The 13993-nt window shown below is 37.5% G+C and overlaps 1 protein-coding gene across 1 annotated transcript in view; it reads left to right on the plus strand.

Moving 5' to 3' along the window:
• Positions 1–13993, plus strand: part of raph1a (Ras association (RalGDS/AF-6) and pleckstrin homology domains 1a) — an 88882-nt gene that overhangs the window by 28747 nt on the left and 46142 nt on the right. The gene's annotated exons all lie outside the window — the stretch shown is intronic.

The following is a 13993-nucleotide window of genomic DNA, read 5'->3' on the forward strand; positions in this document are numbered from 1 at the left end:
CTCTGACCCAGTCCTCACCGTTACAATATGGACCTGGTCTAAGTCAGTTCCTTATGTTGTTCATTTTGCTGCTTTCCACACAGGCAGCAAGTGAGCATTTAGTCCTTGAAGCTGATAATATAGCCAACCCTGGGGATGTAACGGTGCACTCATTTGTACCCCTTCAATACAATACGGAGGTGTACCGAACAAATACATGTAGCTGATGTGAAGAACGCAAACACTCGGGAAGCAGGGTGGACACAAGCAGAGCCCATGTGCAGGGTTTCCTCTATATTCAGTCAACAGCGGCAAATTGTCAGTGCTGCTACAAAAAAAACCAAAACATGACGACAGAGAGTATAACAGAGGCACAGAAGCCGGGTTGGACATTCGAAGCATGTTAAGTTTCACTTTTGGTATTCGGTATGTTGCAGGTTTGTGACACAAAAGAGTCCACAGGTTCCTTTATAGCAAAAAGGTTTTTATTTTTTAACTCAAGTCGGCAAAATCAAGTGAACCTGCTCCTCTTCTTTCACCATGCGTCTACTGGGGTGTTACTGTGAGGTCACGTTCACAGCACCTCAGGGAATACTGTGAGGCATTCAAAAACACTCCATAAATTACAGTGTTTGCCATAACTGAAAACATTCAAAAATACAAAAATACATAACATGCGGGGTGCCTGTTGATGCACAAATGACTAAACTATATTTTGTAGAAATGTCCTGTGTCCCACAGGTAGTTACAGAGCACACCCCCCTTATACCCCCCCTTCACTGTACCGAAAACATATCAAAAATGTTTTGAACCGAAGACCCCTGTACCGAAAACTTACCAAACCGAAATTTTCTGTACCGTTACATCCCTATCCTACCCAATGAAAGGTACCACTGTAATGAAATAATCAATATTATCCCCATTTCTCTTATGAATGGTCAGAATATTATGTCAGAATTGTGTATGAGCATCCATTGGTTGCTTATTGTTACATATGTTTGCTTTTACTGTTCTTCATATACCATCAGGCCACATTTAGAAATGCTTTAGCTCTTAGCTGTGATGTTATTTAAGCTGATCTCTGGTTTCTGGAAAAATGTAGCTGAGATGCGGTGCAGACATGTTGTGTAACTTTTTTTCTTTAAACATAACACTGTTCAGATTTGAGGTATGCCTAAATAATAACATACTAGACCATACTTTGTATGAAAATCCATCCTTTTTTTCCAGATATAATATTTCAGTCCTTAACTACCAAGCCACAATATCTGGCCAGTGCTCATCTGATGGTTGATAGCTATGAACATAGAGGTTTCCAAAATAACTATTCTTCTAATTATTTTATGGTAAACCACATTAAAACCACGAATCATCCCTCATTCATCACATAACACACAATGAATCACTCCTGGCCTCGTAGGAGCTTCTGTATTTTCTGAAATGCTTATGTTTTCATCCCTGTTGAGCTGTGTGGAAAAGTAAAATGTCTCTGTGGCAAGAGGCTCCAGCATTTAGCCACAGCCAAATCTGAGCGCTCATATTGTAAATCTGCGGTCAGTGTAAAGTAATTCCTGGATATTTAAGACAGAAGTCATGTCATTTATGCAATAGCCTACAGGGGTTTGGTATAAATAGTGGAAAGAGACATGATACTCCTTGTATGATGGATTTTTTTTTTTTTTAAAGGAAAGATTTCACTGCCTCCTAAAAGCAAGAATGGCTTTTGGGTACTTTCATTGTCCATCATGTTTCAATGAAAAGTTGCTCTTTACTTTCATCTGCTATGTGCTTCTCTCATATGTTCACATTGACCTCTTATTCTTGTTTGCTTGGGGTGATGATGCCCTGTTATCACTCACTTTTGGAGTGGGTTTAGTCGCGGACACAGCTGCACATACTGCACCGCTTTTGCAGTTTTGGTAAGGATTATATTAAAGTAGTGTGTGTATACATATAAATACACACCACACACTATATATACTCAATGTGTGGTTGCAGCCAGTTGTAAAGGAGTGGCTTATGTTTCAGTGTTTATTACAAGGGGCTCTATGGGTTTGGCAACGTATAGGTAAAATATATAATGTCTAATTATGGTAGGATGATGTGAGGCAGAGGGTGGTGGAGAAACACAGCAGTGCATGGATGGATCTGTGGCTTTGACTGAGGAAGGTTTGCCGCCATTCTCAGAGGATGAAGCCTTATCATTGGGAGGATTCCCCGACTATTCCTCCAGTACCACCGTGAGATCATGTTTATCCTGTAACTGAGGAGCGTCCCAGAGGATAATGTGGGTAATCGCTCTTGTAGTACCAGTTTTTGAGTCAAAATAAGTAAAGATGATCTAACTCATACTGGATGTTGGTTTAATAACACTGGGTTACAAAAATTTTTTTTTTTGTTAAGTTGTCTAGGTTTTTTCAACTGAATTAGGACCATTTTGCACCGCTAAATCCAAAAATGACATCTGTTTTTCTCAATCAGGTCAGGTTTTTTTGCTAATTTGATTTTGAAAAATTTGATCTTCTCACAAAATATAATACTAAAATAAGATTGGTAAACACACTTTATGAAACTTGTGACTTGATTCCTGTTAGGTACAATGGTGTATTCACCGCAGATGTAGCAGAATACGTCAGGCTTATTTTTGCAAGCTCTTCTAGTCGAAGCCATTTCATTCACCTGTAATATTAAAAAAACCATTAATCATAAATTGGCAAAAGTAAAATCTTCAGAACTCGTTTATTGCAAGAAATATGAAAGAATTTTGTATCATATGATGTGAAAATGCCCATAAATGTAAGCAAAAATGTTAAAAAGCCAATATGTAGCATAGTTCAGAAAGTTGACCTGATTGACCAAAATTAATGTGATTTTTGGATTCAGCACACCAAAATTATCCTAAATCAGCTCAAAAAACTTAAACAATAAATTTGTTGTTGACCAGTGTAATGAGTCAGATTCATTGCGGGGTGGTGGCAAATGGGGTGGCCTGTTCAGTTATGTACAGTCGCGGAAAAAATTATTAGACCATCAAAAGTCATCAAAAATAATGGTTTTGCAATCAAGAACTAACTCCTACGTGTATCATGTGACTAAAACAGACAGAAAAGAAAACATGGAATGCCTAAAAGCACTGTTTTTATCAGTACAATGCCATAGCTATTAATGTAAGAACTGAAGTGATTTTGGTTATTATCAAGAAAACATGGAAAATGTCTAGATATCAGCTCTGAAATTAAACTATTATGAGCTATTTTTGTTGTTTTCATTATATTTGTCCAAACAAATGTACCTTTAGTCGTACCAGGCATTAAAATGAACAAGAAATTGAAGAAAACAAGTGTGGTCTAATAATTTTTTCCGCGACTGTATATAGTATACTCTAACATTTTACTAGAAAGAGCGCTAACATGCTGTCGCTGCATGAAGGAATGAAACAAGCAACGAGTTTGGAAGTGTTTCATGCTTGCTATTCCAACTAGTTCTAAGGCTAATTGCAGTATGTCTAAAGCCAATGTTTTGAGGGTAATTGAAGCTCTGCCAAATATAACAACTAACTTGATCAAGCATCGCTACAAGCGTTAGGCCAAAGAACAAGACACGTTCTATGGAAGTAAATCAGTCTCAGTCAAAAAATTTTTTGCACTGGAATTAAGTATCTGAATTTTTTGTCTCTGAATTCAACTCTTCATATTTTCAACACCCCATTTTCACTTCTATTTTTCAATGTTCATAAATGTTCATTAAAAAAATCACATTAAAAAAAAAATTCAAGTTATATAAATTCAAGGTACTCAAATTCAATAGGTCAAATTCAGATGCCAAAATTTGAGGTATGTCTATGGTAGCGGACCCACGAGTTAACCGCCTTCCTGCATCGGCATCACATGACCAACCTAATGTAACTTGATTGGCTAGCTGTTGGTTTGACTTGAGATAGAATCAGTTGCTTATTGGCATCTGAATTTGGCCTATTGAATTTGAGTACCTTGAATATATATTACTTGAATTTTTTTAAATGTGAATTTTTTATTCAGAATTTGTGAACATTGAAAAATAAAAGTGAAAATGGGGTGAAGAATTGAATTCAGAAACATAAAATTCAGTACTTCATTTCAGTGCAAAAAAATTTAGTGCTAGAAATTCAGTGGCTTTTATAATTCAAAGTTTGATGAGACTGGTTTACTCCCATAAAGTTCAACCCAAAAAATGAGGACGATTCAAAGAAAATATAATTTGTTGTGAGCATTACAAATAGGGATGCACTGATATATTGGCAGATGTTTTCAAATATCAGTTTCAGCGTTGAAGATGTTGTTTCACTGATGTGGCAGAATTATTTTCATAAATTTGTATGTTTTTGTATTTTTATATTTATATAATGAAGATTTCTTCTTCAAGGGTGGAGTTACATAACAGAAAAAAATAATGAAACAGAAAAATAACATTGGTGTCATTTATTGCCAAAAACATACACAGTTAGTGCATACAGAAAGGTGAAAAAAGTTCATTATTCTTACTGTCAACAAGGGTTTCCAACACCTGCACCAGAGTTAGATGTTATTATAGAAAGAAGTCTAAATTTTCCAATTGTAGCATCTTGAATTAAACAAATTCCTGGTTTCATTCTGTCTCTAAGACCGTAAGCTGAATATTTTGGAATATCTGTCTTGGGTTGTCATCCAAACAAGACATTTACAAATCTTTGTTGCTGATGTTGCCTTATTCATGAAAAAGCATGCAGTTTATTAAACACTGGTGTTGGATTGGTACGTGGTATCAGTCAAAACCCAAAGCCCAGGTATCGCTGTTGGTGCCAAGAGTGCAAAAATCTGAAAAGTAAGCACAGGCGTCATTGAAATCTTTGACATTTGGGTCCAGGTTTGTGCCCTTATATAGTGTGTTACTGAGCTCTGTTCATTCTCTTGCAGCTCCATAACATTTGAAACAAATCTGGAACCAGCTTGCCTTTGAGGAAACACTGTAGGCCACAGGGGAGTTTATTGTTGTGGTGCCGAGGTTGACCACTAAGGCCAACTGGCAGCGAGGATGACTCATCCACACTGTATCCAGTACAGTATCTTAATACACCCATGGTAAATCCATTTAGTTCTACACTAGGATCAACTTCCTGCTGTGTCCTGTTTGTTTCGTTCAAAGCAAAAATAGAAAGCACGCATTCATTTGTTCTAACCCTAAATCTGGAATACACCACAGTGTATGTTTGTTTCAGTATCACGTTGCGTGGCGGCAGCTGAGTGCCCCTGGGATCTGCGAGGTCCGGCCTTGGGGCTCAAATTTAAAGACACATGGATACTATGGAGTCTAATTTGGGCCGCATCACATGTACTTGTGTAAAGCTCTGAGATCAGAAAGGTACATCTCAGTGTGTGTTTGTCACTTTTGATGTGCCTCTACCTTTGCCAGCGCCCAAAAAAGTAGGTAGAAACATCCCTTTAAATAGGACACTGCTTTTATAAGCCCCTTATACACGGACGCACCTTAAATATACTAATCTGTAGGTCAGTAGGACAGGTTATAGTAGAATAAAATACCTCAACTAAAATAGAGCTAGTAGAGTAAATTAAAACTCAGTTGAATCCACAATCTCTGTATTAAGCTTCTCTGCTTGTATTGAGAGACAGAAGCAGATGTCGATATGAGGCAGAGAAAATGGGCAGGAAATGATGTAATCCCTCCTGTAGGTCTCAGGGGAAGTGATATCATTGTTGCTGGATCAGCAGGCGGCTCCTCGCTCGTCCACTGCTTCCTCTGCCCCTCTCTCTCTCTCTCCGTCTTATTTCCTGTGTGAAATAAAAAGCGACTTTGTGTTCAGTGAAACATAAATGACACCTCTGGATGTATGATATAATCATGAATCATACTGCTCTGTAAAAAAAATTAACACAGGTGCAATGACAGAAACAGTGTGTATGGAGATGTTCATTAGTGGTTCGATAGGAAATTTCCCACCAGTTTGATTGGATTATTGTAACCATTTCCTGTTTTTTTCTTTCTTACATGGTGGTAAACTGAACATCTGGTTTTGAACTGTTGGACAGACAAATATGTTGCTTCATTGACCTGATGAGTGACAATAGCCCTTTTCATACAGAACTAGTTTTACCTGTGGACTTCTGGTAACTTATAATATTTGCGGAGGTTGTCTTTGATCGTAATCTCGTCTGAATCATTCATGTCTGTAATTTGCAACGTAAAAATTCCTCTGCAAATGACCTACCCTATTTTAACAAAGGTTCTGTGATAACATTAGTTCCGTGTGAATCAACATCTTTGTGATTTGTTTGGATTTGCACCACTTTTTGTTCCCTCCATGCATTTATCCAGCCTCTTTCCCAGTTGAGGATAATAGAAGCTATGCTGGTAATCATAAGTCAAAGTTTTAAAAGTCTTTTTTAGGTGGTAATCTACATAGCTCATATTGACATATAGCAAGAATGTTCATTGAAAGAGCTAACTTAAATCTTTCAGAAGAGCAAAATCTAAAAAAAAAAATGGATGGACGACATGCATGACAGCTGCAATAAGGATAATTTTTCTGTCTTTCAACAGTTATCAGTAAGTGGTGAACCTGCCCTTGACATTAGAACAGATGAATAATGTCAGTAAATTCAACTAAAAATCAGACTTTGCTTATACCGTGGGAATGCATTGCATGAAACACAGATGTGGAGGGTTAATTTCCAATCACCAGAGGTTCATATGTTACATTAGTCCCATGTGAACTGCGACAAATGCCTTTATTTCCTCCTCTCCATATATAATATGCAGTACAGTTAGAGGAATGCATGTGCTTTTGGTTGCATGTAAACTAACAATTAACAGACATGAGAATAATTGTGGTTTTCTATCTTTTTTTAATATTATTTCACAACTTAGCTGAATAAATACAGCCTTTCTAAAGTGTCCCATCTGAAGCTCTTTGCGTTGCTGCCCAACTTGTCGCATTTTCCTTAGTTTTGTGCTTTTTCCGTGGCACAAAAATAAACATTGCCACATTGCTTACATGAGCATCCTTGTTTTGGGCGTTGGGATGTGTGTGTTAGTGGGTATGTAATGATTATTTCTGACGTTTAAGCCCTGGTTTTCCGCTCTTTTGCAGCCTGAGATTGGAGGCAAATTGGCACTTGTCCCTTGAGTGAAGTTTTCTGTGTGTGATTTCTATTTATTTATTTATTTATTTATTTATTTATTTATTTTATTTAGATTGAAGACAAGCTCTGACACTGATCTGTCGGTTAGAAGCTATAGGAGTCTGAATCCACTCTGAATTCAATGAAAGCGCTAGATACGAGGCAAAATAAATATCAGGGAAAAGTCATAGTCATAACATTATCAACAAGTATCTGTCTCTCCAGTGCATCTTTCCACACACAACTTGGATCACAAGCTTCTTAAGGACATCTATTTTTGGAGGAAGGTACTTCTGTCTCACACATGTGTCATTTCTCACATGTGTTTTGTTGCTGAATGTAGTTTGGAGCCCAGACGGAGCCGTCAGGGATTCCTCCTGGTTAAATATCTCAAGTTCTTCATGTAATAGGCTATTTGTAGTATGTTTCTAGTAATGCTGATCAGTGGAGTTTGCACTTTAGTCATATAATGTGGTCAGTACAGCAAACCAACAACTTTGAAAGTCTCATTGCGTGTAGGCGTCATTAGTGTGTTTCCTGTTGTTTACATGTCAGATCAATTCAGTACACCCAATGCTTTGCTTGTGGAAAATCCTGTTCATCTATTGCTTTATATTGCTCATGTTTCCACACTACAGTCCAACGGATGCGTCTCTGTAATATGCATGTCTCCTGTGCGAAAGCAAAACCAGCGAGCATGAAACGGCTTCGCAGCAGAGTCACCGTCTGACTTGGCTTGGCTTCAGGCACTCACACACAAACACAGGCTAGCCCCTGTAATTGATGTCACAGTGTGAATCCTCAGGCTAATTATGTACCCTGATGAGAGACGCATACACTGCCACTGTGTGTGGCTTATTTAGAGAATCTAGTTGAGCGTAAGGAATGACATTACAGCTCAAAGGAAATAAAATAACACAATTTATTCAGTGTACTTGCTTTGTTCTCTGATGGCAACCTTTCTCACTTTGTAAAAAAAAAAAACAATTTTGACAGAAAAGATGATTAAAAGGATAGAAAATAATGCTCAAATATTAGAAAAGATTAATCCAAACAAGCAACTAAATTGGATTATAGTGGACTTTTTGAAAGAAGTGTGTACTTGAGGCTCATTTGATCGTAAATATAAAAGCAGAACTAATGCATTAGAAAGATTTTCTCATAGTTCTAGTCTGGTAAAGGTTTTCATGGTTTGCCTTTTACTGTGGTGTGTCTGCATGTGTCTGTACATGTGTGTGACAGAAACATCCCAACCTACTGTCTGCATTCACTCATTGCTTCGTTTTTTTATGGACCTGATTTATGGTTTCTTTCCACAAAAACCCAACAACCAGCCCTAAAAACCTGTGTGTGTGTTTGTGTGTGTGTGTGATGTCCTGATATAGAGCCGTGGGAACAGGCCGCATTGAAGTGACTTGAAGGGACCAGAGCTTGTTCTGTTTTTGTTTTGTTGTGGCAGTAGGCCACTTCAGGCCCAAGTTGTGCTGTGGGAAAACTGGGAGCTCCCCAGTACAGATGTAGAATGTTGTGCTTAAGGGCACTAAAGCAGCAGATGTTGATGGAGTTTCCTGTTCTCTATCCACTACATAAGGCTTGTGTTTCCCTCTAAAAATATCCAGTCACACTGTACGTTTGTGTAGTCAGCCCTGTCTCCTCTCTGCCAGACTACAGCTGTCTTAACCTCCATATTTAACAGGCAGGGTGAGGTCAGGGGTCAAAGGTCGCAATTCTGTGGCTTGGGCACATCCTCTCTCGCAGATAGTGGACTTTAACAGATGGGTGTAGAAAGCTATTGGCAGCTTGTAAAACCTGCTGAAGGCATTTTTGCTTTAAAATTTATTATAAATACTTCCTCTTTTTTTTTTTTTTACTATGATGAAAATGTAAAAGTAGAGTAATTCTAACATCATTAAATCTCACCACTTCTTCAAATTAAAGCAGCAAAGAGTGATTGAAAATAAGCAAGAAGCTCAGCACCTGGATTAGGAACAAGAATGAAATTTCATTGATCTGGCTAATTCTGCCTATCATTCTAATTCTTCCTCTGTTCCCTCATTGACTCCTGATCAATTTCTGGTTTAAAGTGTTTTCATACTGGAAGCTATTGATGGAGTTGAGCTGACTGTACCATCAACTACCATGAATGAAAGAATATTTTTACTGTATTTGCTTTCATTTAAGTTCTCTTTATCAAAGAAAAAATCTGCAAAGCCTGAGTGGAGCTAATTTTCTGATTCCACAGGATACTTTCAGTAAAGTACGGTTATTAAGTTGAGAAGCAATGGCACTCTGTTGTGAAGTGTCAAATTCATGGAATGGTAATTTAACTGGCAATTCAACTACAGTAGTACTGTTGGCATCTTTCTTTGTTAAAAGAAGCCATACTTTGGACTCTTTGCTATTATTCTTTGCCATCATTGTATTACAGTGTGCATTTGTCATAAACACAAGCTTTGAAAAGGAAATTAATAAACTCTGAGGATGGACAATTAGGAACGAATCTTTAGATAGACCAGTTCTCAGCTTCTATTCCTTACCTGGATGTGTGCATAGGAACTGCAATGAGGAAATTTAGAAAGTGCAGTTACATTTTGTGTATCTTTTATCAGATTAATACATTCACATACTTGCAATATGATGAATTTGTTGATGGGGGTAAAAATATAAGGTAAGATAAGGCTAAGAAGGACCAGAATTTGAAGGTTCAGTGGTGGCCACAAAAAATACAGAGGTCCCTCATTAGGGTCTGTGTTTGTTGTGTCTGTTTTTTAGTTAAGGGGATAATAACTCTGGTCCAGAGTGAAATATAGGTGGTGGTAATGTACCTTAAGGCTAGATGCCACCCACTATAAAACTGAAAAAAAGAAAAGAAGTTTTTTTCTGAGGTACTGTCACAACATTGGAAAACACAAATATTCAAAGATAATGAAAACTAATGGAAGTATAATTGTGAATATTATATTCCATTCCTGCAATTAGATAACCTCAAATCCTGCTAAACGCACTGGACCTTTTTAAAAGAAAATAAATACTAGAAAAAATGACAGGAAGAATAGGTGAAGGAAGGAGGGAGTGGAAGAACAGCGATAGATGATAGGGAGGAAGGACGGAGAGAAATGTAGGGAAAGAAAGAGCAAATAAAGAGTAGAAGTAGGAGGAATGATTGCATGGTTGCAGTCTGACAGACAGGAGGAGTGTGGCTGCTGCAGTAAAGTAATTACTGTTTACTTTGGACACACACACGCACACAAAGCACTTATAGTCCATCACTATGACTTGCTGTCTCAGCTCAGTTTGACAGTGAACAGAGTTTGACGGAATGCTCTGTGCAAAAACTCGATATGGCGTCGCATCACGAAACTCATGATGATTGTGCGACTTCTTAACAACCGATGCTATAAAAAGAAAATGGACATGACATATTCACATTGTCTATGTTTTTACCTTTATTGTTTTTTGTGTGTATTACATTTATTGTGTTTTAAATATATCCACACACAATGCTTCGCCACAGACCCCAGAATGTCCTTGAATGTGTCATGACAGTATCTCCTTCTAGTAGCATTAGCATTGGCTTTAGCTGTGATAGATACATTATCTGCACAAATTGTAAGATGTTTCGTACTTCAAATAAAATCACCAACCAAATTATAGTAGATAGAAGCAAATAAAGGCTGCAAAGATTTTAAGGTTAACTCACTTTATTAGATGTGTTGGGAAATTTGGTCTCTGCATTTTATCCATACCTAGCATTAGCAATTAGCATTAGCACTTAGCAGAGTATGAGCTGTGAGCTGCCATTGAAGGTGCTCAGGGACCAACTCCAGGTCTTTATCAGTACTTTGGTCAAGGTACTGACCTACGTTTTAACCTACGTATACTTGTTTTAGGCAAACTCAACACAGAAAGGCTGGGTTTGACTGTTGATGGAACCCTCTGGCTGTGATGCCGAAGTGCTAACCACTACACCACCGTGCCACCTAAATTAGTAAATGCAATAATAGAATTTTAGAGGTATGAAAATTTACTTACTTAAAATGGTCATATTTTGCCAAACCCACTTTTATTAGTCTTTGTTACATTTATTTGTGTATTTGGACCCTAATAGTTCAAAAAGTTTGAATTTGAACCTTCCAGGTGCTGCAAAGATTTGTATTCATATTGACAAAAATTGAGTGGATTTGTACAACCTGTTTTAATTCCTGCTTAATTTGTTACGTCTATAACTAGTTATGTCATGACATTTGCACATATAAGGTCAAGACTTCCGATGAACATTTCTCAGAGTACGGAGAAATGGGACAGAGCAGCATGGTCAACAGCCTGGAGGGAGTGGGGTGTAAAGTAGCTCATTTGCATTTAAAGGGCCAACACTCAAAGCAACCCTTTTGGTGTCATTACTCAGAAATGGGGTTGAAGATGGACCTGTAGAATTTAATTAATGAAGAATTCAGACCAAAGCATAGCTTTTACAGTTTATGTAGACCACAGGGAAATGTTTCAAAATGCATAATTCCATTTAAAAAAGCAAAATATGACCCCTTTAAAATTATATCGTCTTGACGTGACTCTGCATAGTTTATCATGAATGTCAAGAACCCAGAAATTTCCCTGAATAATTATTATTAAGGATAAAATCTATAAGGAGAGTAAATATTGGACTTAGATTTTGGCCCTATTTGGTAGTAAAGCAGACCAGAGATAACTGAAGATGACTGGATCGTCACCTGTCTTTACTCAGACTGTTTAAAGAGTTGATCACATTTTAATGGTGGCTTTTGAAAATTAAAGTGTCTGCATTTTTCCCATCAGAGGAGCGAGTGGAGTTCAGATGCAACGTGAAGTGAATTTTCGTCTCATTTCTCCCGCTGGAGCAGATTCTGTCCAGAAAAGAAAAAAGGGTTCATTTGTTGGCCTGCTTCGAACCTTCGCCAGCGTGGAAACAGCAGATTGTTGTACAAGAGCGCAGCTGTGAGAGTTTTCACAACGCTCCTCTAGTCCCTCAGCAGTCCCCAAACCACACACACTCGCCCTATCCTCCAGTCCAAATGACAGACCTTGCTAACCACAGGGATCTAATTGTAGCGCTGCTCCTCAGTGTGTGTGTGTATGTGTGTGTATGTTTTTCAGTGTGTTTATATGTGGGTGTGTGACATTCTGCTCTCTAATCTTGTGTGTGTTGGCTAGCTGTCCCTCCCCAGAGAGGGACAGGGGGCGACGACAAAGCTGCTCCCCAGGAATAGCACACTGTGCCCAGTGCCATAGTCGGGGGGCGCCTGGGTGGAGACCTGGAGGAGGTGAGAAGAGAAGGGAGGACATGACTGAGGAAGAGGAGGAAGGAGCTTGAGAGTTTGAGAAAGAGGAGAAAAAAAGAACTTGCAGGGTCATAAAGAAAGAGTGGAGTCAGCCTGTTACAAGTATTACATAACTGCAGCTATTTTGCATAATTGTCCCCATTCACCTGTTTGAAAAAAGATAAAGTAAATCAATATAAATTAATTAATTTCTATCGTTATTCCATCATTATTCTATGCATAAGACATGACAGATCACTGAAACGAGTGATGATTCTGAAAAGACTCATGTTAAAGAACATTCATCAGACACCAACAGAGGGAATATCTTTAGTTCTGATGCACAAATGGGGAAACAACACCTTAAACCGCATCTGTACTTTTCTCAGTTCATCATTTATATAATTAATTCTCTTATAATTATTTTTTTCTAAACAGAAATAAGTGCATTGAGTTGCATGTTTTCTTTTGTTATAAATGTAAAATGAAATAAATATGAATGTAAATATCTCTGCAGGGCTGGGCGATATGGCGCAAAATGTTAGAGAAAAATGTTTATATCCACTGGTCTCTCAAATTACCATAATAAATATCAAATTATTTTTTCTTTCTTATGGTCCTGACTGAAAGTCGAAGAGGCCTGGGGGTTGTTTGTGGATTTGAAGTATTCGGACCATGATGAAATCCAACCAAATATTTCAGAAATCTAGAAATGTATAATTTTAATTAGGAAATATTTGTTCAATACCAAAATGTGCTTGCTTAAAATTGAGCAAAACCAAATGTTGAAGTATTTTGTAAATGGTTTAGCTTACCTTTACCTTTAAACAGCTAAACTAAATATTGTGATAATAATTGCAATAGAACATTCTGTATCATTGCAGGAAAGAGTCAAGAAATAATGATATTAAAATACAACGTGATCGACAATACAGCCAAGACACATGATAACTTTAGTACAGGACAAATTTACTGCAAGATTTTTGTTGTTTATGCTCTAAGATTTCAGTAGGCTCTTTATTTACTGATAGTCAAGTTAGTTATTTAGTTTTTGCTTCATGTGAGTATTTAATTTTAATAAACGATATAAAAGTGTATTAAATCACTCGTCAGGGTCAGGCTACTCAGTGTTTGGTATTGGCTGTGGAGAGTGTTCCAGCAGCTGCTCTGTGTTTGTTGTTTCCTAGCTCGATTTATTTTAATAAATCTGCATGTTTCTGTCGTATTAAAGAACAGATATTGATGTTTTAGCTATTTCAACAACACTCCCGTCAGAAGTGTGTTGACTTGTACTCATTGTGGTTACGTAAATGGTTTTATGCACTTGCATAACCTTCCTCTGTATTTACGTCTCTCACTTCTTGTTTTCTTTTGTTATAAATCAAGTTTATGATTATTATTGTTTTTATTTTTAGATTGTGGAGCATAGTTGTGTGACCTCCTGCAGGAAGAGACAAAGGGTCAAGGAGTCCAGTAGATTTCTTTGAAGATACTTTTAACTTTGTTAAAAGTCATTTGCACAAAAGTGTTTGGCCTCCATTTATTTCACGTCTGTCTCCTTTTTGA

Source organism: Sphaeramia orbicularis, chromosome 21 (genome assembly GCF_902148855.1).
Source record: "Sphaeramia orbicularis chromosome 21, fSphaOr1.1, whole genome shotgun sequence".
NCBI classification, from domain to species: Eukaryota; Metazoa; Chordata; class Actinopteri; order Kurtiformes; family Apogonidae; genus Sphaeramia; species Sphaeramia orbicularis.